Source organism: Pleurodeles waltl, chromosome 2_2 (genome assembly GCF_031143425.1).
Source record: "Pleurodeles waltl isolate 20211129_DDA chromosome 2_2, aPleWal1.hap1.20221129, whole genome shotgun sequence".
Taxonomy (NCBI): domain Eukaryota; kingdom Metazoa; phylum Chordata; class Amphibia; order Caudata; family Salamandridae; genus Pleurodeles; species Pleurodeles waltl.
Window position 1 is genome coordinate 465,777,700 of NC_090439.1, and position 26,592 is coordinate 465,804,291.

Consider the following 26,592-nt stretch of genomic DNA (forward strand, 5'->3'; position numbering starts at 1 on the left):
CGTTAACTCCAATATTTTGGCGCTAGACAAGTATAGCGCCAAAGTATAAATATGGAGTTAAGTTGCGCTGAATTAGCGTCATTTTGTTTTACGCTAATTCAGCACAAACCGAGTATAAATATGCCCCTAAATGCCCCTCCTGCATTTGGAACTCCTTTGTTTGGAAGGGATGAGTAACAGTCTTCCCATTTTAATAAAACAGATTGAAGAGGAATCAAAACCGGGAAACTACACATGGGGATTTTACCTTCTAAGAGTCAAGCTTGACTAATCAACAGAAATAATAGGGGTTCTCTAATTTATTTAAAGGAGGTTCAGCCATGAATAAAACAAATGTCTCTGTATTTTTGTAACAGTGGTTGTCAGAACCTTTTTCAGAGGGCCACGAGGCACGCAGGGGTGATTGGGCTCAACTATGATGGTTGAGGCTTTTTACTACTGAAGCCTCAGGTCCGACCTACTAGGGATCCCGCTCAACTGGACCACGTACCCCTTATGGACTCGACTCTCAGTAGTAGTTGTAATCGAGCAGTAAAGGCTTTCTCAGGGGATGTAGACAGAGGTCAGGATACATTGCTCCTAACTCAAAGTGCAAACAGTACGAACAGTAAAAAAATTCCAGCTAAATACTTGTTTTTATAAGACAAAAAAATTGCATTTTATTTCTAACTCTATAAATGCAAAGAAGTGTGAAATTCAAATGCAAAAACACAATCCCACTTGAGGTTGGGGTTTTAGTAGTTGTCAGGCAAATCCCAGTGCCACCCTCTTTTATGTAACGTGTTTAGGGTTATTTCCCATTCACTTGTGGCAGCCTCAGAAAACGCAAACTATTAGGCTGTACTCAAGAGTTCTCCATTTTGCCCTTTTAGGAACTTAGCTAAGAGTGTCTATGGTGCCTCAGCACCATTTGCAGTGAGATCCCCGGGGGCCAAATGACCTGGTTCATATCTTAACCACTCTTGCAGCACAGAAGAGTTCAGAGATGCAATGGGCACCTTCAAATGCGCACCTGCGAGTCCTGCTCAGTTCGTGGAGGTCGAGCTGCTTGCAGCACAGGCAGCAGCACCAGACCTCAGAGCAGCTGCCTGCTTGTGAATATGCAGTAAGTTGACTATGCTCAAGGAAGAGCTAGAGAGAATCCTTTCTTTAGCTCCCAACTGGAGTCAGCAAGGATGCAGCATTGTCCACAGCGTCTCCGGGCATCCTTTTTGGTGAATTGGGGGCAGTTCCCTCACAGGGCAGTCAAACCTGCAAATTGTAGCCTCAGTGTTATAAAGTCTCCTTTTTAGATAGTCACCCCCCCACACACACACACTTTTTGCTGCTTGATGTTGTCATTTTTGATCTGAAAATGCACTGGGGCCTTCTAATCAGACCTCATTGCCAATGCTTTTTCACTGAAATTGTACTGTGATTGTAAACCCAATTTGCGAGGACTTTGCAACCCCTGTAAGACCCTAGTAAATGGTACCAGTAGTACACAGAGATGGTAATGGGGTCGCCAGGGCTGCAACACTGATCCTGCCACCCTGCTTGACCTGAGTAAAAACAAAGCCTGCAGATTTGCCATGTCGGCCTGCACGAGCAGTCTGTCTGCTTAAGTTTGATTCTGCCCACACTAAGTGCAGGCAGAGTTGCTTCAATGCCCATAGTAAAGTTCAGTCACCCCTAAGGCAAGCTTCCTATAGCCTAGGAGACAGGGTGCACTGAGTTGTGAGTGAAGACATACAGGGAGTGCAGAATTATTAGGCAAGTTGTATTTTTGAGGATTAATTTTATTATTGAACAACAACCATGTTCTCAATGAACCCAAAAAACTCATTAATATCAAAGCTGAATATTTTTGTAAGTAGTTTTTAGTTTGTTTTTAGTTTTAGCTATGTTAGGGGGATATCTGTGTGTGCAGGTGACTATTACTGTGCATAATTATTAGGCAACTTAACAAAAAAAATATATATACCCATGTCAATTATTTATTATTACCAGTGAAACCAATATAACATCTCAACATTCACAAATATACATTTCTGACATTCAAAAACAAAACAAAAACAAATCAGTGACCAATATAGCCACCTTTCTTTGCAAGGACACTCAAAAGCCTGCCATCCATGGATTCTGTCAGTGTTTTGATCTGTTCACCATCAACATTGCATGCAGCAGCAACCACAGCCTCCCAGACACTGTTCAGAGAGGTGTACTGTTTTCCCTCCTTGTAAATCTCACATTGGATGATGGACCACAGGTTCTCAATGGGGTTCAGATCAGGTGAACAAGGAGGCCATGTCATTAGATTTCCTTCTTTTATACCCTTTCTTGCCAGCCACGCTGTGGAGTACTTGGACGCGTGTGATGGAGCATTGTCCTGCATGAAAATCATGTTTTTCTTGAAGGATGCAGACTTCTTCCTGTACCACTGCTTGAAGAAGGTGTCTTCCAGGAACTGGCAGTAGGACTGGGAGTTGAGCTTGACTCCATCCTCAACCCGAAAAGGCCCCACAAGCTCATCTTTGATGATACCAGCCCAAACCAGTACTCCACCTCCACCTTGCTGGCGTCTGAGTCGGACTGGAGCTCTCTGCCCTTTACCAATCCAGCCACGGGCCCATCCATCTAGCCCATCAAGACTCACTCTCATTTCATCAGTCCATAAAACCTTAGAAAAATCAGTCTTGAGATATTTATTGGCCCAGTCTTGACGTTTCAGCTTGTGTGTCTTGTTCAGTGGTGGTCGTCTTTCAGCCTTTCTTACCTTGGCCATGTCTCTGAGTATTGCACACCTTGTGCTTTTGGGCACTCCAGTGATGTTGCAGCTCTGAAATATGGCCAAACTGGTGGCAAGTGGCATCGTGGCAGCTGCATGCTTGACTTTTCTCAGTTCATGGGCAGTTATTTTGCGCCTTGGTTTTTCCACACGCTTCTTGCGACCCTGTTGACTATTTTGAATGAAACGCTTGATTGTTCGATGATCACGCTTCAGAAGCTTTGCAATTTTAAGAGTGCTGCATCCCTCTGCAAGATATCTCACTATTTTTGACTTTTCGGAGCCTGTCAAGTCCTTCTTTTGACCCATTTTGCCAAAGGAAAGGAAGTTGCCTAATAATTATGCACACCTGATATAGGGTGTTGATGTCATTAGACCACACCCCTTCTCATTACAGAGATGCACATCACCTAATATGCTTAATTGGTAGTAGGCTTTCGAGCCTATACAGCTTGGAGTAAGACAACATGCATAAAGAGGATGATGTGGTCAAAATACTAATTTGCCTAATAATTCTGCGCTCCCTGTATATGCACAAGCATATATGAGCCTGTGATAGCATTTAAAACTTAATGCTATTGCAAGTGACTGGCGGTCCGTAGGATAACATGGGCTTTCACCTGAACAAACCCCAGATGGCCAGCTCCACGATGGCCCGAATGATTTCCCCAGTGTTTGCTGTCAAACACCGTGCTCTTTAACCCAAAGCATGATTCTTGTGCCCAGCATTAGCTAGCATGTACCCTGGTGGCATCCATAGAGGATGCCCCCACAAGTTGCCAGATCCCCCAAGCCATGTGCCACTCAGACAAGAGTCTCCCCTCCTGCTAGTTGTGCTAACACTTCCTCCAGGATGGAGACAAAGGACCTGGGCAGGAAAGAGGTCACACCTCCGCCCTCTCTGGAAGGCTAGTGTTCACTTTGATCAAGGCGCAGAGCTCAAAGGCTCAAATTCTTTCACAACCCTTGATGTGTAATCTCTTGTCCCCCACTCAAGGTCAAAGTCCTTCCCACCCTGTCCAGGCTGACAGGTGACAGAATTAGTTATTCAGGAGGCATACACCTCCAAGAGGCTAGAAACCCCTTTAGGGTGGGCTAGGAGGTCGGTTCAGCAGAGGAAAGGTTCGGCTATGTTGGCAAACCTTGAAATTGGAAGGCTCAGTGTAGAAAAGTGACGTACTCCCACAGGAAGTCATCACCTCAGGGATGGACTAGCAGCAGGGATCAGTTGTCCATGGACCACTGTCTTTTGCACACTTAACACCCTGTAAACTAGGATTCAAGAGGCTTCCCTGGCACCAGAACCTCAGTTTTAACTTTGAATCTGAGAAGCGGCACAGAGAAGACACCAACAGGACTTTGGACTCCACCGCAGCACAAAGAGAGGACTCTTAAGTTCCCTGAGGAGATCATATAGTGGAACTGTGTGTTTGATGTGTGTGCTGTGGCAAAAGCTCATAGTTCCCAGCAAGAGGGACTTTAGTGGATGCCAGAAACTGAAGCAGACTCCCTTGACCGGTGGAACCAGTCACCTGCAAAAGCATCCGCGTGCTGTGTCACAAGAAGTGCAACCTGTTGGCCCCCTTTTGAGTGAGTCCAAAGAAAGTCAGTGACCTGCATCCTGGGAGCTGTAGGGAGGATCACGCCTAGTTTCCAGCTGCTACACCACTCTTATCGACCTCCAGCCAACAAAGTATCCCTGGACTACTTTTGCCACTGCCAAGGCTTGTTGGTCACCAGCCTGGTAACCGACCCCATTCCTGGACATCACTGACTCCAGAGCAAACCCCAGCAATAGTGACTGATGTCAGCATCAACCCCACTGCTGACACCCTGCATCGTGAAGAAGGTGACTTTCACCAAGTGGCAAAGCATCTTAGGCATGACCCTCCTGTGATTGACAGCTGCAAGGCTACCTCTGTACCCAGAGGTGCTAGATATGGCAGCAAAGTTCCAGTTGCGGAATATAGGTCCTGGTACCCCACAGGTCTCTACTCTCCAAGTGTGTTTTTGTCAAGTGCTGCAATTTTGACAGCACCTGTGGATCCCGTGATCACCAAGGACAGCCAGAGCACCTCTGCACCCAGACTACTTGGGCAAGGTAATAAAATACTGTCTGTTGAGACTTGCTCGAGGGACCCGCTTAGCTTAACCCCAGGTGAGTTCACCCCCCAAGTGACCGATTGCACACTGTGCTCTCCCCCATTTACTTTAATGGTATCCGTTTGACAAGTAAAAGTGCATCTATCTTTAAATGCTTTAAAAATCCATAACTCCAGTTGTACATAATATACAAAGGGCCAAATTTAGGAAAAGTGGTGCTGCATGTTATGCAGCACCACTTTTCCTGCGCCCCACTAACGCCACCATGTGTGCGCCATATTTAACATATGGCGCACCATGGTGGTAGTTAGGGAACTAGCATCAAAAATGTTGCCGCTAGTTTGGCCCTTTGCAGGATTAGAGTCCAAAATGTTGACGCTAATCCTGCAACGCACCTAGAGGCCCACTGAAAGCAATGGTAGCCTCATTTTAATGCCTGCTTTGAGCAGGTGTTAAAAATGCCAGGAACAATTCCACAAAGAAATAGTTTAGATTTCTTTGCGCCTTTTTTTGCCCCCGCCCCCAACGGGGAACGCTCCCCTTGGCTACATTATGCCTAGCCCAGGCATAATGTTGCACAAGGGTTTACAAAGTGGCGCAATGCATGCATTGTGATACTTTGTACATATGGCGTGTGGAAAAAGCCAGTTTAGCTTTGCCTTAGCGTAAAAGAAATTATACTATGGCAGTACTAAGGTGGTGCGAGGGGCTCTGAAGTTCGTTTTGGTGTCTAAATTAAGATAAGTATCTGCTTTATTTTTCTAAATTGATTTTGGATTTATTTTGAGTCGTGTCAATTACTTATCATTCATGTTGGAGTTGTAAAATGCTTTACACATGTTCGGCTAAGTAGCCTGACTGCTCTTTGCCACTCTACTAGGACTAAGTTAAGGTTTACTGGTGTGAACCAGAGGTCCACTTATGGGTAATGTGTTAGCAATATATGGCAAGATCCCCCAGTTATACCACATAATATTTCCACCTTGCTACACTCAGTCTCTCCTTTCGGTAGTAGCCAGAATCTTTGGCAGCGCTGGTTTCGGCAAACCCTTCTGGCATACAGGGTTGCTGTGGTATGTGGTGATACAGGTGCGGGATCTTCCGGCCTCAACCCCCGGTCCAGACAGTGACAAGTCTTGGCACTTCTTAAAACTGTACTTTACCGGTGGCTCACTATGTGTTCCTTCACCCAGCAGAGATACTACCAGGCCTTGCCCCCCATTCCTGGTCACAGGCAGAAGTCTTGCAGAGTTTCCTTTTCTGACACAGCCCATCTGGCTGCTTGGCAGATAACACATTTTTGGAGACTCAACCTCCAATACTTATATTCCTTTTCCAGACACCAAATTTAGGGTCTGGGTCTTTGAAGCTTTATGTTGGGGTTCTTTTGATTGGGGCATCTTTCTTCATTAAAGCTGTCTTTCACAGAAGGCATGACTCCGAAGCTGATTGCTCACAAAGCAATTCATGGGAGTGACCAGAGTTCACGCCTGGATGTCAGCCACAGTGATATGTGCATCAAAGGATTAATTGCAGACCCCCAGCCCTACTCTTAATGACTTTCTTATTAGCCCAATCTCAATTCCTGAGATGTATCCCGGTTCCTTGCCTTTGATCTATCAAAGCATTAAAGAGCAGTATATATAAATGAAATTGGAGTCTCTCCTTTTCCTTCCCTCTACTGATCACTACAAGGTATGCTGCCCCACCACGCTTGTGCTGCTAAACTCCTGGTGAAGGATGGTAGTCTTCCATCACAATGAGGAGCCCCTTCCAGTCCAACAAGACTGCAATCCATAAGACAGGCCTATTTCAAGGCACACACACATGATCTTTGTTTGCCTATGACAAGAAGTCATCATTAAGGATTCATTAGGAATTCAGACAACAGTACAGTTGGCCACTCAGGGCAGGATACATGTATTTTACCATGCAGTGGATTTTTCTGTCCCAGCAAAGGTTCTCTTGAGTGTGCTCATTCAAGACTACTCAGCTCCCCCCCAAAAAATCGTAAACCAATGTTGGATTACAAAGTCTATTTTGTTATTCTAGCCTATTTCCCTTTACACCTTTTGAATTCTCTATTTACATAGTTTAGAATCATTAAATAACCACTTACTGTTTACTGTGTACAGAGAAACAAAAATATATTGATAGAAATATGGTACTGCTTGTGTTTGAACATCACCATAAGCCCAAGCGGACAAAAAAACACTTATTAATAACCAAGTGGAATTTCCACCATAATTCTGAATGTAACAAAAATATTTCTACTGCTACTACTTGTCCTTTTCACTAGCTTCATTTTCTTATATATATTAGGGCTCTTCGTTTTAATACTACTGGACATATTTTGAAGCTCCCAACGCCACTGGAGCATCAGTTTTTGTGATGCTTCGTTGGTGCTGTGTCCTGCACCATATTTACAAGGCAACGTTAAGCCACTTGTTGTGGGGTGGCTAACTTTAGCACCAGCACTAGGAGAAACACAGGGGTGCACCATATTTTTGTAAATACGGTGCATTCCTGCGTTTCTGAAGTGACACAGTGCAGCCCTGCCAATTTTGATGCAGCGCCACACTGCACAACTTCCTTGTAAATATGCCCCTTAGTACATTAAGGATAGATACTAAATACATAAGAGGCAAACAAATTCAAACCTTACCTAGCGAAGGGGCATAATTTACTATGTGATGCTTGTAAAATTGAAGGTAGCCATCAGTGTGCAAATTTGTGTTTCTTTTAATACTGCATAACCGGGGAAAGAAGCAGCAAGTGGTTTGTGTGTTGCAGTCACCGGCTAACGTTGACACGTTAGTTCTGCTGACACAAGCACAGAAACAGTTGGTGGCATTGCAACTTCTGACACTGTCATACACATGTTTACTGACCATGTAATTGGAGCCACGTGCCCACAGGCCACCTCTTCTCACAGCACTCAACTGTTGATTGAAAATGTAGGTCGTTCTGGACAATGGATAGCTAGATTTCTTGCATGGTGTACAAAGTCAAGAGGGGTGGCAAAGCACTCTCTTCTGGTACATCAGAGAACCATCTATGAAGGCCAAGCGACCTATGTTACTTGTTTCCTGCCCAAACTTGTGACGAGTCATTTCACTGATCCTGCAATACTAATGGAATTAAAATTAAAAGTAAGATCTGGCTTACACCCATAAATACATCAAATACATCAAAGAGACTGCAAAAAATCTGAAGTCTTTATTCAATTATTCAAACACATGCTATACTGCACATTTCATTTTCTGAAATCGAATATTACCTAGAGAGCTCCTTCATGCTGGCTATTTGAAGCCAGGGATCATTGGGGCACTCCAGGAGTCGCAAGCCAGGGATCGCCGCGGCTCACCCCTTACTCTCCCTAATTGAGTCCATGTCTTGAAATAGGCTTTGGTTGTTCGGCAGTGTAAATGGAGATGAAATATTGCACTGGCCTTGCACTATATCTAATATAACTGTCAGTGCACAACTGCGCTGGTATTGGTGCAGTCTATGCAGGGCTTAAAGTGGAATTAAATAGATGGGGTACTGTAAAAGAGGCTTGGACAAAGAAATGTAACTAGGAATATTTTCCAAGAACCGTGTCCTTACACAATTAAGAGCGTGGCTTAAATCACCTAATCAAAATCCTGTACTTCCCACTTTCTCCCGCCTGACCAGAATACTGGTGCCCTCCTGCGGGCTTTCTGCTATTGCACCCATAAATAACACACAGTAACAGACACATGTTTAAAGCAAGCATGATCTGTTGGCTTTGCCAATGCACGATAACAGTATCTGGTTAATAAATAACAACAATAGTTTTGCTGTGAATAAATAGAATTGAAAATACTTAAATTCTCAAAACAAGAGACAGTCAATTAAAAATGACTAAGGTCTGTGAAAGGAATAGTAGTCTTTGAGTGTCTTATCGCTTGCGTTCAAGGGTGACCAGATTTTAAAACCCCCAAACCGGTACAATTCTTAAAAATAGAAGAAGGACTACAATTGTACATTATCCAGCGCCACAGAATGACAGCAGTCATCAACATCGAAACACAGAATGGGTACTAAGAAAATACATAACATGCAATTTTTAAACCAAGTATCATACCTACTAAGGAAATGGCTTTTCTTTAACATTTGCAAACCAGCCCTGCTTTGGAACACATAATAATGTGCCTTCAACTATTTTTTAGTCGACCCCCTCTAAAAACTGGGACACAGGCCAAATTTGCTAAATTCTGCCATGGGCGCCCTATCCTAATCTCCCCTTCGCACCACCTTCCTCTGCCGTTTTTCCTTTAGACACGTATCCTCTTTTCCTCCCCACATCTTTCCGAAATCCTCCCTCTATCTGCTTATCCCACTCCTCATCTTTTTCTCTACTGCAAATACTAGGGTGGATCTCCTTCACTTCGTCACCCCCTCACACTTACCACACCCCTCACTGGCAAACATTGCATTTTCTTAACTATTCACCCTGTCAATATTCTGACTGCTTTGTACCCTTTTCATATATTTTTCCATAGAAGTACTATAATAATTGGAGCATCTCACCATTGTGCTGTGTGTTCTTCCGTGAGGCCAAAAATTGGATGAGCATGTATCCTAAACACCTTTATGTCCTGCTGTCAGTAACTGTGATAAACTCACCCTACCTTCAACTTGAAATCTTGAACTCTCACTTGTGTTCGTTATAAACACCCACCCACAACTTGTACTCTCCTAGACACGAGGGACCTCTCAGTTCACAGAAGGCACTGTACATGAGTTATGTGTGGCATAAAAAAGCTTTAGAAGTACAACTTTCCGGAAAAGGAAAATTCACTCAGGCAATGCATGACTATGTAAAACATGCGAATTGTAAACAGGGACTGTATGGCTGGCATGGATTACATTCATATAATTAACATTTATTGTTGAGAAAACAGTGTTTTTTTCTGTAAAGTTAAGGACATCGACATAGGGCTTGATGAGGAGTCATTTCATTAATTACTGCCAGTTCTGAGATCAGGCAGGACCAATCCCACTTAAAGCACTGAATCAATGTATTGTAGTCCCATGTCAGTAATATGTTGGGTTCTTATGTCGAGTCTTGCGTGCGTTCTGGAACTCCGGCACAAGACTCGACATGAGAGAAAGCGCGGGGGAGAAATGGTTGAGTCGGCATCTGTGGCGGTCGATACCTTTAGCTGTCCTGTTTCTGTGGATTCAATAAACTTACCATTTGTAACCCGACTGTTCACTGGCGACGAGGGACTACAGGACAACTCCGTATCCACGTGTGCGCTTCGAAGGCGTGAGCTCCAACGCTGTGATTGCTTTCTCCCTGGCCCCGGATTCATTGAACGTTTTCTCCTGGTGAGGACCTTTAACCGGCTGGTGATTTAAACATTTTACCTCAGCCGTTATAAATATGCCGCTGGACTTTGGGGAGAGGCGGTGAAGTGCAGGTAAGTGCTGATGACGTGCGCTGAGATAGTACGCGCGCGCCACGCACTGCCGTTATTTTTTTTTCCGTGCTTAGCGCACGCGTCATCTGGACTTTTCAGTCCTGTTTCTAGGCAACAAAGAGCTTTGTGCAAGCATGCATTCCCAGCGTGCCTTGGTCCGCAGAGTTGGTCTCCTAGCAATGGGGACGCTCTCTCAGCAGCTTTGGAGTTTTGGACACGTACATTTCTTAGCAACGGGGACGCTCTCTCCGTAGCTTCGGAGTTTTTGGACATGTGCGTTTCCAGCGTGCCTTGGTCAGCAGAGTTTGGTCTCTTGGTAACGGGGACGCTCTCACCGCAGCTTCGGAGTTTTACGTGTATTACTGACTTTCTCCTAATCAACGGAGTTTCCTTTCCATGGCGTTTCAAGTGTTTTCGATTTCCAGAACACAAAGACCATCACTTCAGCATTGATATGCACACATTGTTGATGCGTGTCATTCAAGTTATATTACGCTGACATTGATGTGTTTTTGACTAGCTCAACGGTGACACACACACCTTATCGCGTGTCATCCAGAGTTTTTTTTTTCTTTTTATGCTCACCCTTCTTAAGTATCAATTTATCTGTGGTAATTTATGGCGTTAAGCACACTATAAATTTAACGTTGTTATCCCGTTGAATCTAACTCATATTCTGTTCACTTTTAACATTAACCATGCAGCATTCTGTCCTTCCTCCTCCTGTGGTTTCTCCTGATTCTGTTTCATCAGAAGCGGATTGGGATTCGTGGAAAGAAGGTTTTGAAGCTTACCTGGACGCTCTCGATGGTGACTCTTTTACGCATAAAAAAAGTTTTCTGTGTTACGTCATTGTTTAGGTCCAGAAGGTCACAAAATTTTAAAACACATTCCCCAAGTTTGTGTTCCATTGGCTGAGGGTGAAGGGGATGGAGGTATTGAAGAATATGCTTCCGCTATAAAGTCTCTTGATGTTAGATTTAAGGCATGTAAAAATGTTATTATGGAAAGGCAGAAATTTTACAAGAGAGTACAGGTTCCTGGGGAACCAGTTGAGAACTTTGTGGGGAAGTTGAGAATGTTAGCTGTTTCATGTGAGTATAAAACAAGTGAGGATGAAATGATAAGAGATCAACGGGTTGAGAAAACTAATAATAAGAAGGAACAAGAAGCTCTCTTATCTACACCAAACTTAACGTTAGAGAAGGTAGTGGAAATAGCCACTAGGATTGAGAATTCCACTACGTTCATGGAACAGATTAACAAAGCTAGTGAGAAGGATTTGCATCAGAAAGTGGCTATAATTAAACAGAAATCCAACAAATCTCACGTGAATGTCAAAGCTGAAACATCATTAAGGAAGGAGACTCCCAAGAAGATAGAACGTTTTAGATGTGGTAGTACGTTCCACTTAGGTAATGCGAGTAATTGCCCTGCTGTAGGAAAGAAGTGTTCCAAATGTTCCAAGACTGGGCATTTTGCAAGGATGTGTAGAGCTGTTAACAAGATGCGGTCTGGTGCAAGGGATAAAGGGCCAGATGTAGGAAACAGTTTGCGAGTCGCAAATGGCAAAAATTGCCATTTGCGAGTCGCAAACCGGAGTTTCCTATGCAGAAATGCATTTTGCGAGTCGGAACCGACTCGCAAAATGCATTTCCGACTCACAAATAGGAAGGGGTGTTCCCTTCCTATTTGCGACTCGCAGTGGGATGCAATTCCATTTGCGACCGCGTAAGCGGTCGCAAATGGAGTCGCAGTTACCATCCACTTGAAGTGGATGGTAACCCACACGCAAATTGGAAGGGGTCCCCATGGGACCCCTTCCCCTTTGTGAATGGACCCCAAAATATTTTTTCAGGGCAGGTGACCACTACCTGCCCTGAAAAAATTCCGAAACAAAAGGTTTCGGATTTTTTTTTAAGTGCAGCTCGTTTTCCTTTAAGGAAAACGGGCTACACTTAAAAAAAAAAAAACTGCTTTATTGACAAGCAGTCACGGACATGGAGGTCTGCTGACTACAGCAGGCCTCCATGTTAGTGAGTGCCCATAGTCGCTATGGGGCCGCAATTTGCGACCCACCTCATTAATATTAATGAGGTGGGTCTTAGCGACTCGCAGACGGTGTCTGAGACACCGTTCTGCATATGGTTTTGCGACTCGGAAATTGCGAGTCACTCGGAGTCACAATTTCCGAGTCACAAAACTAAGTTTTGCTACATCTGGCCCTAAGTTCTTAAATTACATGGTGACAGCATGGGTGGTTTAGATCCATCTTCCAGCGAGGAGGATGAAATACTTACTGTCGCCTGTGGCTCCCAGTTTGGCAATTCTAGCAATGAGGGTGTATTTTTTAATGAATTCAAGAGGCTTACCTGTAAGTTGTTAGTTAATGGACGTGAATTAATGGTTGTGGCTGATTCAGGTTCACCCTATACACTTTTGAGTGAGAAAGTAAGGAAGGAATATTTTAATCGTATTGAACTTAGGAAGTCCCATATCAGACTGGTGGGATATGGTGGAAAACCAGTGGAAGTCTTGGGAGAATATGAAGTTGAATTGAGTTTTCAAGGTAATTTGGCTAAAGGTATAGTATATGTTGCTAAGGATGATACCTGTTTGCTTGGTTGGGAAGATCAAAGAAATTTAGGTATTTTGTTGGATCCCAATGACACTGAGCAGGTGATTTTAAGCAAAAATTACAACCATGTGTTGTCTGTAGAATCTATGTGGATTGATGCTTTTCCAGATGTCTTCAAGAACGGAGTTGGTATGTTCAAAGGTTTTGCGCACAAGATTAAATTAAAGGATAATGCCGATCCTAAGGTTCATAGGGTACGTAGGGTACCTTTAACGCTAAGAGAGGAGTTAAAAAAAGAACTGAACAGATTGTGTGAACAACACATAATAGAGAAGGTGGATGCATCTGATTGGGTGGCTCCCATAGTGATTGCCCATAAGGTCAATGGTTCGATTTGCATGTGTGTTGATTTGCGTGATCTCAATGCACAAATCTGGGTGGATTGCCATCCCTTGCCGAACATTGTTGAAATGTTCTCCACTCTAGGCAATGCAAGTAAGTTCAGTTTGTTGGACACGACATCAGCTCATCATCAAATTAACTTACATCCTGATTCCAAACATTTGACAGCTTTCGTTACACCTGAAGGGTTGTTCCAATTTAAACCGCATGCCATTTGGGTTGGCGTCGCCTTCAGCTGTGTTTCAAAGGGTGGTCGATAGTTTATTTGGAAACATGGATGGTGTTATTGCCTTCCAAGATGATATTCTAGTCTTTGGCAAGCATCAGGAACAGCATGATGAGAGAATGAAATAAGTATTGTCTGTCTTGAATGAGAAAGGAATTGTTCTTAGTGCAGACAAGTGCAAGTTCAGTACATCATGTATTGACTACCTCGGTTACAAAATATCAGAATGAGGTGTGGAACCAAAGGAAAGTTTGGTTAAGGCTATTGAAGATTTTCAGTCACCGTGCAACAAGGATCAAGTTAGATCTTTCATGGGTCTGATTGAGTTTTATGCTAGATGTATTCCCAATTGTGCCAGTAAAACACATAGGCAGTCATTACAACATTGGCGGTAAAAGCCGCTTACCACCGTGCAGAAGACCGCCAACACACCGCTGCGGCCGTGGAAATCCGCCACAACTAATATGACCCACAACTCGGAATCCGCCAAAATTCAGACACCCACACAAGTCCGCCACACCAAAGGTCAGTGATAAACTGTCGAAAACAAAACCTCCATCGTCACGGCAACAGAAATACGCCCACACTATCACGACCCACGAATCCACGTGGCGTTTTTTTAACCGCGGTATTCCATTGGCGGTACAGACCACCGCGCTCAAAATACACACACTCTTACAAAACACAGCCACATTGGACATTTCGAAATACACACACTTGATACACATACACACACCACACACCACTCCCACACACCCAATACAATATAAAACACACACCCACATCACCCACAAACCCCTACGACAAAAATAACCGAGAGAAGGCCAGAGAGAGACACCACAAACAACTACCAAGCATCCACAGGCACACAATACCATCACCCACAGAACTTCCACGCACTTCACACAACACGCCACTACATATCACCCCACTTATCACTACACACACAACCCCACACATCACCCACACCACCCCATGGCACAGCAAAGACACCCCAGGTTCTCTGAGGAGGAGCTCAGGGTCATGGTGGAGGAAATCGTCCGGGTAGAGCCACAGCTATTTGGATCACAGGTGCAGCACACCTCCATAGCTAGGAAGATGGAGCTATGGCGAAGAATAGTGGACAGGGTCAATGCAGTGGGACAGCACCCAAGAAATAAGGATGACATCAGGAAGAGGTGGAACGACCTACAGGGGAAGGTGCATTCCGTGGTCTCAAGACACCACCTTGCGGATCAGCGGACTGGCGGCGGACCCCCACCTCCTCCCCCACAACTAACAACATGGGAGGAGCAAGTCTTGCTGATTCTGCATCCTGAGGGCCTCGAAGGAGTAAATGGAGGAATGGACTCTGGTAAGTCAAATTTTAACTATTACATCCCCCACCCTACTTGCATGCTATCACATAACCCCACCCTCACCCCCATCACTCCAACTCCTCACAAATGTCCCAATAACACAAACCACACATCCCAACACCAAGCCCTGCATGCAACACCAAAGCATGGACACCCACCACCAATGCATGGTCACTGCACATACCCATACACCCCCCTAAACCATCATCACACAAGGTCCCACACAGGAATGCAAGCACTGGGGTACACGGTCACCCACCAATTGCACACCATAGCACACACAGATGTAATAAACATCCTTTTATACCCCTGCAGGACCCCTACCCAATGTCACCGGACAGGAGGGTCCACGCATGTCCACATCACCAACAGAAGAGGCCCACAGTGATGGCAGCAGCTCTGTCCAACTGGATCTAGATGACCAGCCCGGCCCATCTGGGACCTCGAGACAGTCGGTTCCCCTCACACTGGCACAGGCCACCACAGATCTTCCCCCCTCTGGAAACACCAGCACAGTACCCACCCAGCAGTGTGTCTACCACTACAGGGAACCCAGGCTAACCCACCACCCCAACAACAACAGTGGGAACACGGACCAGGGGACAGAGGCCCAGGAACACAGGGGAACTGGGAGGGCTGCTGTGCAACAGGGGGAGCACAGGCCAAGGAAACCCACTCTCCACGATGCCCTCTCCAACATCATGGGAGCGTACTATCATTCCCAGGAGACGATGGTAACGGTACTGGCCTAGTTTCAGGAGACCCAGCAGCTGCAGGAGGAACAGTATTTAGGCTTCAGGGAGGAACTCAGATCCATCAATTCCACCCTGGGCACCTTCGTAGGGCTGCTGAAGGAAGTACTCAACACCAGCAGGGACACTGTGGCACAACATGGTGCCCCTGACACTAGCCTGGACGATGAACTGCCCACCACCTCCGCCGGCGCTAGTGGACAGGATGCCCCACCACAGGACCACCACACCAGCACCCCACCCCCTGCAGAGGGAGACCCACCCCGCAAACGGTCCCTGAGATCCAGGACAAAGACAGAGAACGATACCAAGACCAACGCCAAGAAATGAGACCACCCTGAATATCATCCTTCTGTCCCACTTTGTCACCCTGTCCATCCTCAAACTGCCCCAGCTCCACTTCCTATGCCCATGTGGGCAATGCACCTGTGAGACTAATAGACTGGACCCTGCCATGTACAATACTCCACAATCACCCCTCATCATTTTACAACCCCCTCCAATATTGAGCACTTAAATAAACACCCTTGAAGCACGAAACAATCTGAAGTCAGTCTGTGATTTCGTAATAGTGAATTACAATTACTATTACAATTACAGTGTCTAAATGCTATTTCAAATGTAATGTCAACCTATGTCACACAGCTCTAGTCCATGAGGAAACACAGCAGATGTCACACAGTGGACCCACATCTGTGAAATCGTAAGGGAAAGTGACAACTCAGTGACCATACACTGGGTGAAAATGACAGACAGTAGAGAGGTAGTAGTATTAAAGAACATGCAGTAGGCAGGTTTGTATTCTTACCTGTGTCTCACTGGAAATATTGCAGGATCACCGAGTTCCTGTTGTCAATGTCCTCTTCTTCTGCTTCCTCGTCTTCACTGTCCACAGGCTCCACAGCTGCAACAACACCGCCATCTGGACCATCCTCCTACAGAAAAGGCACCTGTCGTCGCAAAGCTAAGTTGTGAAGCATACAGCAGGCCACGATGATCTGGCACACCTTCTTTGGTGAGTAGAATAGGGATCCACCTGTCATATGGAGACATCTGAACCTGGCCTTTAGGAGCCCGAAGGTCCGCTCTATAATCCGCCGAGTTCGCCCATGTGCCTCATTGTAGCGTTCCTCTGCCCTTGTCCTGGGATTCCTCACTGGGGTCAGTAGCCATGACAGGTTGGGGTAACCAGAGTCACCTGCAAATGGCGAGGGACAACTGTTAGACACACACTGACTCATAGGGACATCCACAGACCCAGACAACTATTCTCACTGTATTGGGTCCATGTGCTCACCTAATAGCCACACCCGGTGCCTCTGGAGTTGCCCCATCACATAAGGGATGCTGCTATTCCGCAGGATGTAAGCATCATGCACTGAGCCAGGGAATTTTGCATTAACATGGGAGATGTACTGGTCTGCCAAACACACCATCTGCACATTCATGGAATGGTAAATCTTCCGGTTTCTGTACACCTGTTCACTCCTGCGGGGGGACCAAGGCCACATGTGTCCCATCAATGGCACCTATTATGTTGGGGATATGTCCAAGGGCATAGAAATCACCTTTCACTGTAGGCAAATCCTCCACCTGAGGGAAAACAATGTAGCTCTGCATGTGTTTCAGCAGGGCAGACAACACTCTGGACAACACGTTGGAAAACATAGGCTGGGACATCCCTGATGCTATGGCCACTGTAGTTTGAAAAGACCCACTTGCTAGGAAATCGAGTACTGACAGCACCTGCACTTGAGGGGGGATTCCTGTGGGATGGCGGATAGCTGACATCAGGTCTGGCTCCAACTGGGTACACAGTTCCTAGATTGTGGCACGATCAAGCCTGTAGGTGATGATCACATGTCGCTCCTCCATTGTCGACAGGTCCACCAGTGGTCTGTACACCAGAGGATGCCGCCATCTCCTCACATGTCCCAGCGGACGGTGCCTATGAAGGACAACAGCAAGCACAGAGTCAACTAACTCAGAGGTACGTACCCACATCTTACACAGAAAACGAATCAAAATCTGAAATTTGACCTGTATGAGTGTTGAGGCAAGGCCTAGGTATGTGTGACGCAGTTAAAAATTAAGCCATGTGGGCCCCTGAAATGGCGGCTGCCTGACCTGTAAAGTGGGACAATGGGATGTGAGGTAACTGCGCTGGCGTTGTACACTGTTGCGGTAGGCGGTCGAAGACCGCGGCGCAATTCTGCATTGGTTAATATTGGACCCTATGGGTCCCAGGAGCCAATGAGCATGTACGCCGGCGGTGACGGTACGCACTGCCACGGACATGACCGCCACTTTCTATCTGTTCAATCACTCAATACCTATTCTTCGACAGGAGAGGACCTACACTGCAAGTGCTGCTGTGACCTCGGTCTGGAGGAGACAATGGCTCGTGCGTCTGGGGAAAGGGCCCCTGCCTTCACATCGGAGGAGTTGGAGAAACTCGTGGATATGGTCCTCCCCCAGTACACGCCACTCTACGGTCCTCCAGACAAACAGGTAAGTACACTGGGAGCATGCTGTATTGGCTATGCCTGTGTAGAGTGGGGTGTATGAAAGATGGGGGGGAGATTGAGGCGTGCATGAAATGACGGTGAGTGCATGTGCCACATGGCAAGGGTAGGGATGGGGGCTGATGACTGTGATGGTGCAGTTGGTAATAACTTTTCTTTTCACCCTGTACAATTCCTGGAAGTCAGCGCCCACCAGAAAATGGATATTTGGCATGCCATCGCCAAGGAAGTCTGGACCCTGGGGGTCCACCACAGACGGAGCACCCATTGCCGGAAAAGAATGGAGGACGTTCACCGCTGGAGCAAGAAGACGGAGGAGGCCCAGCTGGGGATGGCCTCCCAACGTGGGAGGGGTGCCCGTCGCACCATGACCCCACTGATGTTCAGGATCCTGGCGGTGGCGTACCCGGAGTTGGATGGGCGCTTGAGGGCATCACAGCAGCCACAAGGGGGTGAGTACACTCTCATTCTGCTGATTTTGCGCGCAGTGGAGGTTTCTGGGTGGGGAAGGTGGGCTGTGGGTTTCCCTAGGCCAGGGCGAGTATGCTAGTTAGGTCCCCTTGTTCTGGCAGACCCTGTGGCATCCCACCCCACCTGTGTACAGTGCCAAGTACACCAAGTCAGGCTCCTGTGTCATCCAAGTGTGCAGATGTCGGCCATAGCCTTATAGGCCATGTCCCAGGGATTGAACAGTGGAGCCCAAGTGTGCGGCGTAGTGCAGGGGGCTTCTGTGTCTGACGTGTCCACCAACGGTAGCGGTAATGCATGCACTCAACATGTCTTTCTTCTGTCGTCCCTCCCCTTTTTGTGGTCTCCCTGTTCTTGTGTGCATTAGCATCATCAGGCAGAGGAGCAGTGGCACCGGAGCAGGAGGGAGCTGCATCCCACATGGCCCTGGAGGGCGAGACAACGGACTCGGAGTTCACCAGTGGGACGGAGGGAGAGGGGAGCTCCACGGCCGGCACAGGAGCTGACACCAGTGACATGGACTCGTCCTCTGATGGGAGCTCCCTTGTGGTGGTGGCAACATCTGTGCCCCCCGCATCTACAGGTACAGCCGCCACCCCCCCCTACAGCACCACCCTCCCAGCAGCCCCTCAGCCTTTGCCCCGTGCCCGCTCACCCAGGAGGGTGGGCATCACCTTCGCCCCAGGCACCTCAGGCCCTGCCCCAGTCACCCCTGCTGCCTCAGTGAGGAGGCCATTGACCTCCTCAGGTCCCTCACTGTTGGGCAGTCTACCATTTTGAATGCCATCCAGGGTGGCCGCTGGGCCAGACAGGATCGCCAGCAGCTGAGTCACTGCAAAGGACCCCTCTGCCACAAGCACCGCTGAACAGGGCACTGCCGCCACAAGCACCGCTGAACAGGGCACCGCCGCCACAAGCACCGCTGAACATGGCACCGCCGCAACAAGCACCGCTGAACAGGGCACCGCCGCCACAAGCACCACTGGCCCATGAGCGCCAAGGGCACTGACACTACTGAGTCCGTCACGAGCAGGATGAAGCACTCTGGGCACAAAGCCCCCTCCCGAACCAGTGGAGAAATACATCCACTACCTCAGCCCTTGGCAGAATGAAGCACTCTGGGCACAAAGCCCCCTCCAGAACCAGTGGAGACTGTTATCCACTTGAGAGACTGTGGCTTTGTACTCCCCAGGATGGAACAGTGGGCAACCCACCCACTGTAGAGACTTGAGAGACTGTGGCTTTGCACTCCCCAGGATGGAACAGTGGGCAAACCACCCACTGTAGAGACTTGAGAGACTGTGGCTTTGCACTCCCCAGGATGGAACAGTGGGCAACCCACCCACTGTAGAGACTTGAGAGACTGTGGCTTTGCACTCACCAGGATGGAACAGTGGGCAACCCACCCACTGTAGAGACTTGAGAGACTGTGGCTTTGCACTCCCCAGGATTGAACAGTGGGCATGTGGCCCCCTCGTGGATTTGGCGTCGTGCACTCAACCGGCCGAGGTGCTCCCCCTTTCCCTTCCCCCTGAGGTGTCTGTTTTATTGCTATCTGATGCACCTGCAGTGTTCACTCTGTCATTTTGGGTATTGAGTGTGGGCCTCGCCCATACCGTGTGGGCCCAGTGTTCCACGGACTTTAATGGAGCCTTAAATGGACTACTATTCTTGGTGTATATATTTGTTTATAGTGTATATATATATTTTTGTGTACTGGATTTTAATATATTACAATGGTTACACTTATTTCGTTTTGTCCTTGCATTCTTCCCAGGTGGTTTGGGGGGTGTAAGTGTAATGTATCATGCTGTATTAGTGTGTGTTGTCGTGGGTGAGGGTGGGGGTCAGGGTGTTGCGTGTTGCATGTGTGTGTCCCTGTTTTTTCCCTCCCCTGTGTCGTAGGTGCAGTACTCACCGTGGTCTTCGCTGCTGGCGTTCCTGTTCCTGGTAGAGGAGCAAGAAGATAAGGGCTGGCAGGATGTGGAGTTCGGGTTCCATGGCGTCTGGATTCCTTGTGGGGTGTGCAGAGGTGAGCGTTTTCCCTTCTAAGTCCTGTTTCCGCCGTGTTTTTGTCTGCGGTGAATCCGTCCCGGAAAAGGTGGCGGATTGGTAGGATGTGATACTGTAGGCAGTACATTGTCCTCCTCCTATTTGTTGGCGGTGACCACCAAGCTGTTTGTTTGTACCGCCGTGGCGGTCGGAGTGTTAAAGTGGCTGTCTTTGTTGGCGTTTTCCGCCACGGTCGTAATTCCATATTTTTTTTCGCCGGCCTGTTGGCGGTCTTACCGCCACTTTAACACCGACCGCCAGGGTTGTAATGACCACCATAATATCAGATCTCTTTTTTAAAAAAATGCTAAATTTGATTGGTGCCATGAATGTGAGCAGGAGTTTGCAGCTATAAAAAAAGAAGTTGCATTGGCCATTCCGTTGAAGGCATTCAACAATAGTGATGAAATTGTAATTATGACAGATGCTATTCAACTTGGTTTGCGGGCTGTATTGTTGCAGCGGAGGAATGGCAAGGATGAAGTCATAGCTTTTGCTTCACGAAGTCTGAGAGGTGCTGAAGCAACATATTCAGCCATAGAAACAGAAGCTCTTGCATGTTGGTGGGGAATTGTACATTTCAAACCTTATCTGTGGGGAGTACATTTTACGATCAGGATGGATCATAAACCTTTGGTGCGGTTATTTTCCATCTAAGGTGCACAACGCTCTACTTCAAGAATCGCCAAATGGCAGTATAGATTACAGATGTACAACTTTCATGTGGAGTATGTACCAGGTGCAAGGAATTTACTTGCTGATTGCCTCTCCCGTCTTCCTCGCAGACATGGGTTGTGTGAAGAAGAGGCAGATGAGGATGATGTCTTGGTGTGCTCACTGGAGTGTCAATTGGATGGTGTGGTGATGGAAGGTGAATGGAGGGATGCGTGTGGAAGGGATAAACCGGTGAGAGAAGTCATGGAGGGAATAACACAAGGATGGTCTGTTTGTAAATCAGTACAATGTGAAGCATACAAACAAGTTTTTGAAGAACTATCTGTTGTGAACAATATGTTGATGTGTTCTGGTGTATTGGTTGTGCTAGAGGGTGTGAGGTACAAAATATTGACCTTGGGGCATGAAGGACACATTGGAACGCGGGCCATGAAAAGGAGAATTAGGGAACATTTTTGGTGGCCAGGGTTAGATAGAGATGTAGAGCACTTTGTGAGAGATTGCTTTGTGAGTGCTATTAGTGACAAATCTCAATTTACTCTTCCTTCTCCTGTTGAAGCAATTGAAGTGCCCAAGAAAGCTTGGAGTAAGATTACTGCGGACCTAATTGGACCAATTAACTTGCGAAACGGGCAGGTAGAGTATGGTAGTGTGCTAATTGATTTTTATAGTCGTTGGCCGGAGTTCAAGTTAGTGAAGGCCCCTAATTCTTATACGGTAATTTAATTTTTAGAATCTGTTTTTGACAGGGAAGGTATTCCCGATGAAATACTTACAGATAATTGGAGTCAATTCATATCTACTCAGCTTTCTGATTTCTTGGTTTACATGGGTATTAAGCAAAACATCGCCATATCATCCCAGGAGTAATAGTCTGTTTGAACGTTTAAACAGGGTGATCAAGGAGAATTTACAACTGGCTAAGGAGGTTTGAATTGCAAGGAAGAATTGAGGAAGTTGTTGTGGGTGGTGCAGACTTCTCCTAATGCAGATACTGGTGTATCCCCTTTTGTTTTATTGAGAGGAAGAGTGCCTGCGACCAAGTTGACAAGGAAGTGGATGGGTGAAGTTGGAGATGATGAGGGATTGATTGAGAAAGTGAGTGAGAAGAGAGTATCGGCTCAGAATAAATATATTGGTGGTCCAAGAAGGACAGTGTGTGTTAAAGTGGGGGATTATGTCAAAATTAAGAGTGGCGGCATTGTTCAGAAAGGCGAATCAAAATTTTCATGTCCGAAGAAAGTCATCAAAATATGTAGAAATGCTGTTAAATTGGAAGATGGCAATTGGTGGAACAAGGAGAGGTTGTCCTTGGCTCGTGATGTGGAACTGTTGAACAAAACATGGGACGAGTCCACCAGGGAGGAACAGGAGTCAAGAGACTTTTTGCGAAAGAATTCTCCTTGTGAAATGAAGGTGTTGGACGAGGAGTTGAAGAGACCAGCCAAGGAGGAGTATGTGACAAAGGACATGAAGAGGAAAGCCTCGTCTAGAAGCAGAATGCTTCCCAGCAAATATCGTGATTTTGTACTTTTTGTTTAAGTATCTTTTATGTTATGTTCTAAGTGAGGTATAAGTTCAGTGAAATTTTTATGTGTTAAGGGGAAGGATGTGTTGGGTTCTTATGTCGAGTCTTGCGTGCATTCTGGAACTCCGGCATAAGACTCGACATAAGAGAACACAGGGGGAGAAACGATTGAGTCGGCATCTGTGGCTGTTGATACCTTTAGCTGTCCTGTTTCTGTGGATTTAATAAACTCACCGTTTGTAACCCAACTCTTCATAATACTCACAGTATTAGCTTTCTATTTAAATAATTACCCCAGTTTAGACATGCTAACACTATCAATTGTGAGTATAATTGGGGGTGGTCTGACAATGTAATGTTTAAAGTGCCACTTAATATAGATTGGATCATTATTCCGAGTCTTTCCTTTCATCACTGGACGCTACGGTATGGGTGGTTTTGCCATGAGAATTTGCAGAACCGCATAGTCTACCTTAGTCCTAATTGTGATTTTATTTTGGGAAACACACCTTTTGTGTTATGATTCTAGGGAGTGATTTAAAACTATGCAAAATGAGTGGCTGGGAAGCAGCAACAAATTAAAGTTAGAGTTGAAGCATAGAAAAAGTAGCCAAACCCACCTTGTCACCCTATGAATCTTGGAGGTCTGATGATGAGCATCAGCTACACGCAGTGTTGAAACACAAACATGTTTCTGATTCGCTGACAGGACGAAAGGCGAGGAAATATATTTCTTTTTATGTGAAATTAGGCGTCTTTCTGCAGTAGGTTTCATGATAAGCCTTGACGTAATAGATGGCATGCCTCTTGGGATTGGCAAATTAAAAAAGCTCAAAATTTCACCAACTTGATATTGAATCTACACAGTCTCCTCTTAAACTGGAAAAAGCAAATGATGAGGCAAATACTGAGACCCAAAGTCTTGCTTCCTTAAATGTCTTTATGCATATTTTGTGAAAAACATTTTCTATCAACTAGTTTTATTTCTATACGAGCAAAATATCAAGCTTTAAATGTCGTGCTACATAAGTATCATCAAAAATATTGTTAATACAAAAATATGATTCAGAATATCATTGTCAAAAATATATATTTTAAGTATGCTGTTCTGAAGAATGCTGCCATAGTTAAAATAATTTTCATTAGTAAAGTTGAAAATATATTGCTTTTTAAATAAGTTAATGTGTTCGAATTAATATATTTAATTTAGGTGTTAGTATTGTCAGTATAATTGTTATTCGTTTTTTAAAATATAGTTTGTAATTTTAAGTTATATATTTGTAATTTGAATTTGTTATTATAGTGTAGTGGTGGAAAGTTAACATTATAGTGAATTTGTGTGGGAAGGTAATTAAATTATAAATAATTTAAGTGCAATGATAATTCGTTTTTTAAATTTGTTATTTATTTAATTGTATTTATTTAAATTGTTAATTGTTACATTATTCTTTATTTTAAGTATATTTTAATATTGCTGTTATTGATAATCAGTTGAGTTTTAGAGGTGCAATTTTGGGATTGTAGGGGAACAGGGTGGGAAGGTAATCTAAATACAAATGGGTTAAATTTAATGGAAGTTATTTTTTTTCCAAATAATGATCAATAAATAATTTTAATTGTTACATTATGTTTTATGTTAATTTGTCAATTTTAGTATACATTTTATCTATGTTATTAATAGTAATAAGCTATATTTAGTAAAAGTTTTGTGAGTTTGTAGAGGAATACGCTGGGCAGTTAAATAAAATAAAAAAATACATTTTAGTTTTAATTTTAATTAAGTGTTTAATTAGATATTAGCTATATAGCTTAATGAATATTTTAATGTTGTTTAATGTTGTGTCTGATTGTTATAGGTAGTTTAATGTTTGTATGTTTCTTATGATTTTTTTTTTTTACTATGTTATGTTTGGCAGTGGTGTAGGGTGAGAAGATTTTTAAATTATAGTATTTTGTGCTTCAATTAGATTTTGCTGTGATGGTATATTTGATAATTGATAATATATAATTTTACTATTCTACTTTTTATGTTAATAATTGTAGTTTTTTAAAACTATATATTTAATTTAATTTATGTCTTGCTGAAAATGTGTATGTAAAATGATCTTAAAATTATTTTACTATTAATTTAAATTAAATAATGTAGCATTTTTCTAAACCTTTGAATTTTTTGTAGTTAGGCAAGTGAATGTTGTTTTAGATTTTCTTATTTTTATGTGTACTATAACTTGTTATAGTTTCAATACTTACTGACATATTTTTACTTTTATGACATGTTGTATTATTTGTAAAACCCTTCCGGAGTCCAACACTTTCCCTACTGTTGCTGATAGTGGAGTGGGAATAGTAAATCTAAAAATTTCAAAGTTCAACGCATTCCCTACAGTTGGTTAGACTGGAGTAGGAATAGTAAAACTAGCACCTCTGAAGTCCAATAGTTTCCCTACTGTTGCATAGAATGGAACCGGCAGAGTTGCAGGGGTGCGACGGGTGCAGTGGCACCCGTCGCGATTTTCACTGTCTGCTAAGCAGACAGTGAAAATCTTTGTGGGGCCCTGTTAGGGGGCCCCACAACACCCGTTCCCGCCATCCTGGTTCTGGCGGTGAAAACCGCCAGAAACAGGGTGGCGGGAAGGGGGTCGGAATCCCCATGGCGGCAGAGGATTCCCTGGGCCAGGGAAAAACCGGCGGGAAAACCGCCGGTTCCCCTTTTCTGACCGCGGCTTTACCGCCGCGTCAGAATAGCCCAGGAAGCACCGCCAGCCTGTTGGCTGTGCTTCCACGGTCCCCGGCCCTGGCGGTCATGGACCGCCAGGGTCGGAATGACCCCCTATATGCTGTATCTAGTGTATGATTATAGCAAACACCATACCACCATGCTTGTAAAGAAAGGTGTAAATAGTTTTTCCAATGTTTAGTAATCTGTTGAAATGCAACAGCAATTAAGTCTACAATTTGTATATTAAAAACGCAGCAATGCCAATCATCAGAAAGGCTACCTAAAAATAAATTAATGAAGGAAAATGGTATTTGTGTGTGAAAAATAGAGTTAATTTCTTTTGATACTTGAAACTATAATTGATAGGTAGGGGTACTCAAATAAAATAAGTTTAATATCAGAAACTGATGCAAAACAGGACCAAGAAGACATTGAAGTTGCGTTGTCAAACGTATATAAAGAGACTGGAGTAATTAAAAGACGATTATAAATAAAAAAGAGTGTTTGACTTGTGTTGACAGCATGTGATGTCTTGCTAATTTTAAGCCATAATTTGTTTCACAGGGATGGAGATGTGGATATTTGCTTCCCATTGTAATTCGAGGGTTGAAATTTGTCAGTTAACTGGGGGAGAAGTAAGGTGGGTAAATATATACAAAAAGCAGTAGGGGCAGTGAGCAGCAATGTTGGTATAGCTGAGATAGAAAGAGGGAAAATGGGTAATGAATGAAGTGAAAGGTATGTGGTAGAAACAGAAGAAATCAGTGACTGAACTTTGTGTTGATATGAGTGAGGGAAGTTGCGACCTACCTGATTAATATTAATGAGGCAGGTCTATTTGCAACCCACCGGGAATCGCAAAAATCAAAGCGATGGTGGCCTGCTGGTGTCAGCAGACCACAATGTCTGTGATTGCTTTTAAATAAAGCAATATATTTTACATTACAGTACATTGTACATTTGGAATTGCAATTTCCAAATTGTGA

The 26,592-nt window shown here is 44.9% G+C and overlaps 1 protein-coding gene and 1 long non-coding RNA gene across 2 annotated transcripts in view; one reads left to right on the plus strand and one right to left on the minus strand.

The window, feature by feature from the left end:
• The window catches only part of LOC138282409 (uncharacterized), a 74,164-nt gene extending 63,788 nt beyond the window's left edge, over positions 1-10,376 (minus strand). The window contains exon 1 of the long non-coding RNA XR_011200946.1: positions 10,095-10,376. This is a non-coding gene — a long non-coding RNA (uncharacterized lncRNA). The remainder of the gene's footprint in view (positions 1-10,094) is intronic.
• LOC138276386 (adhesion G protein-coupled receptor E1-like) overlaps positions 1-26,592 on the plus strand; it is a 718,998-nt gene that overhangs the window by 277,669 nt on the left and 414,737 nt on the right. The window lies entirely within an intron of this gene.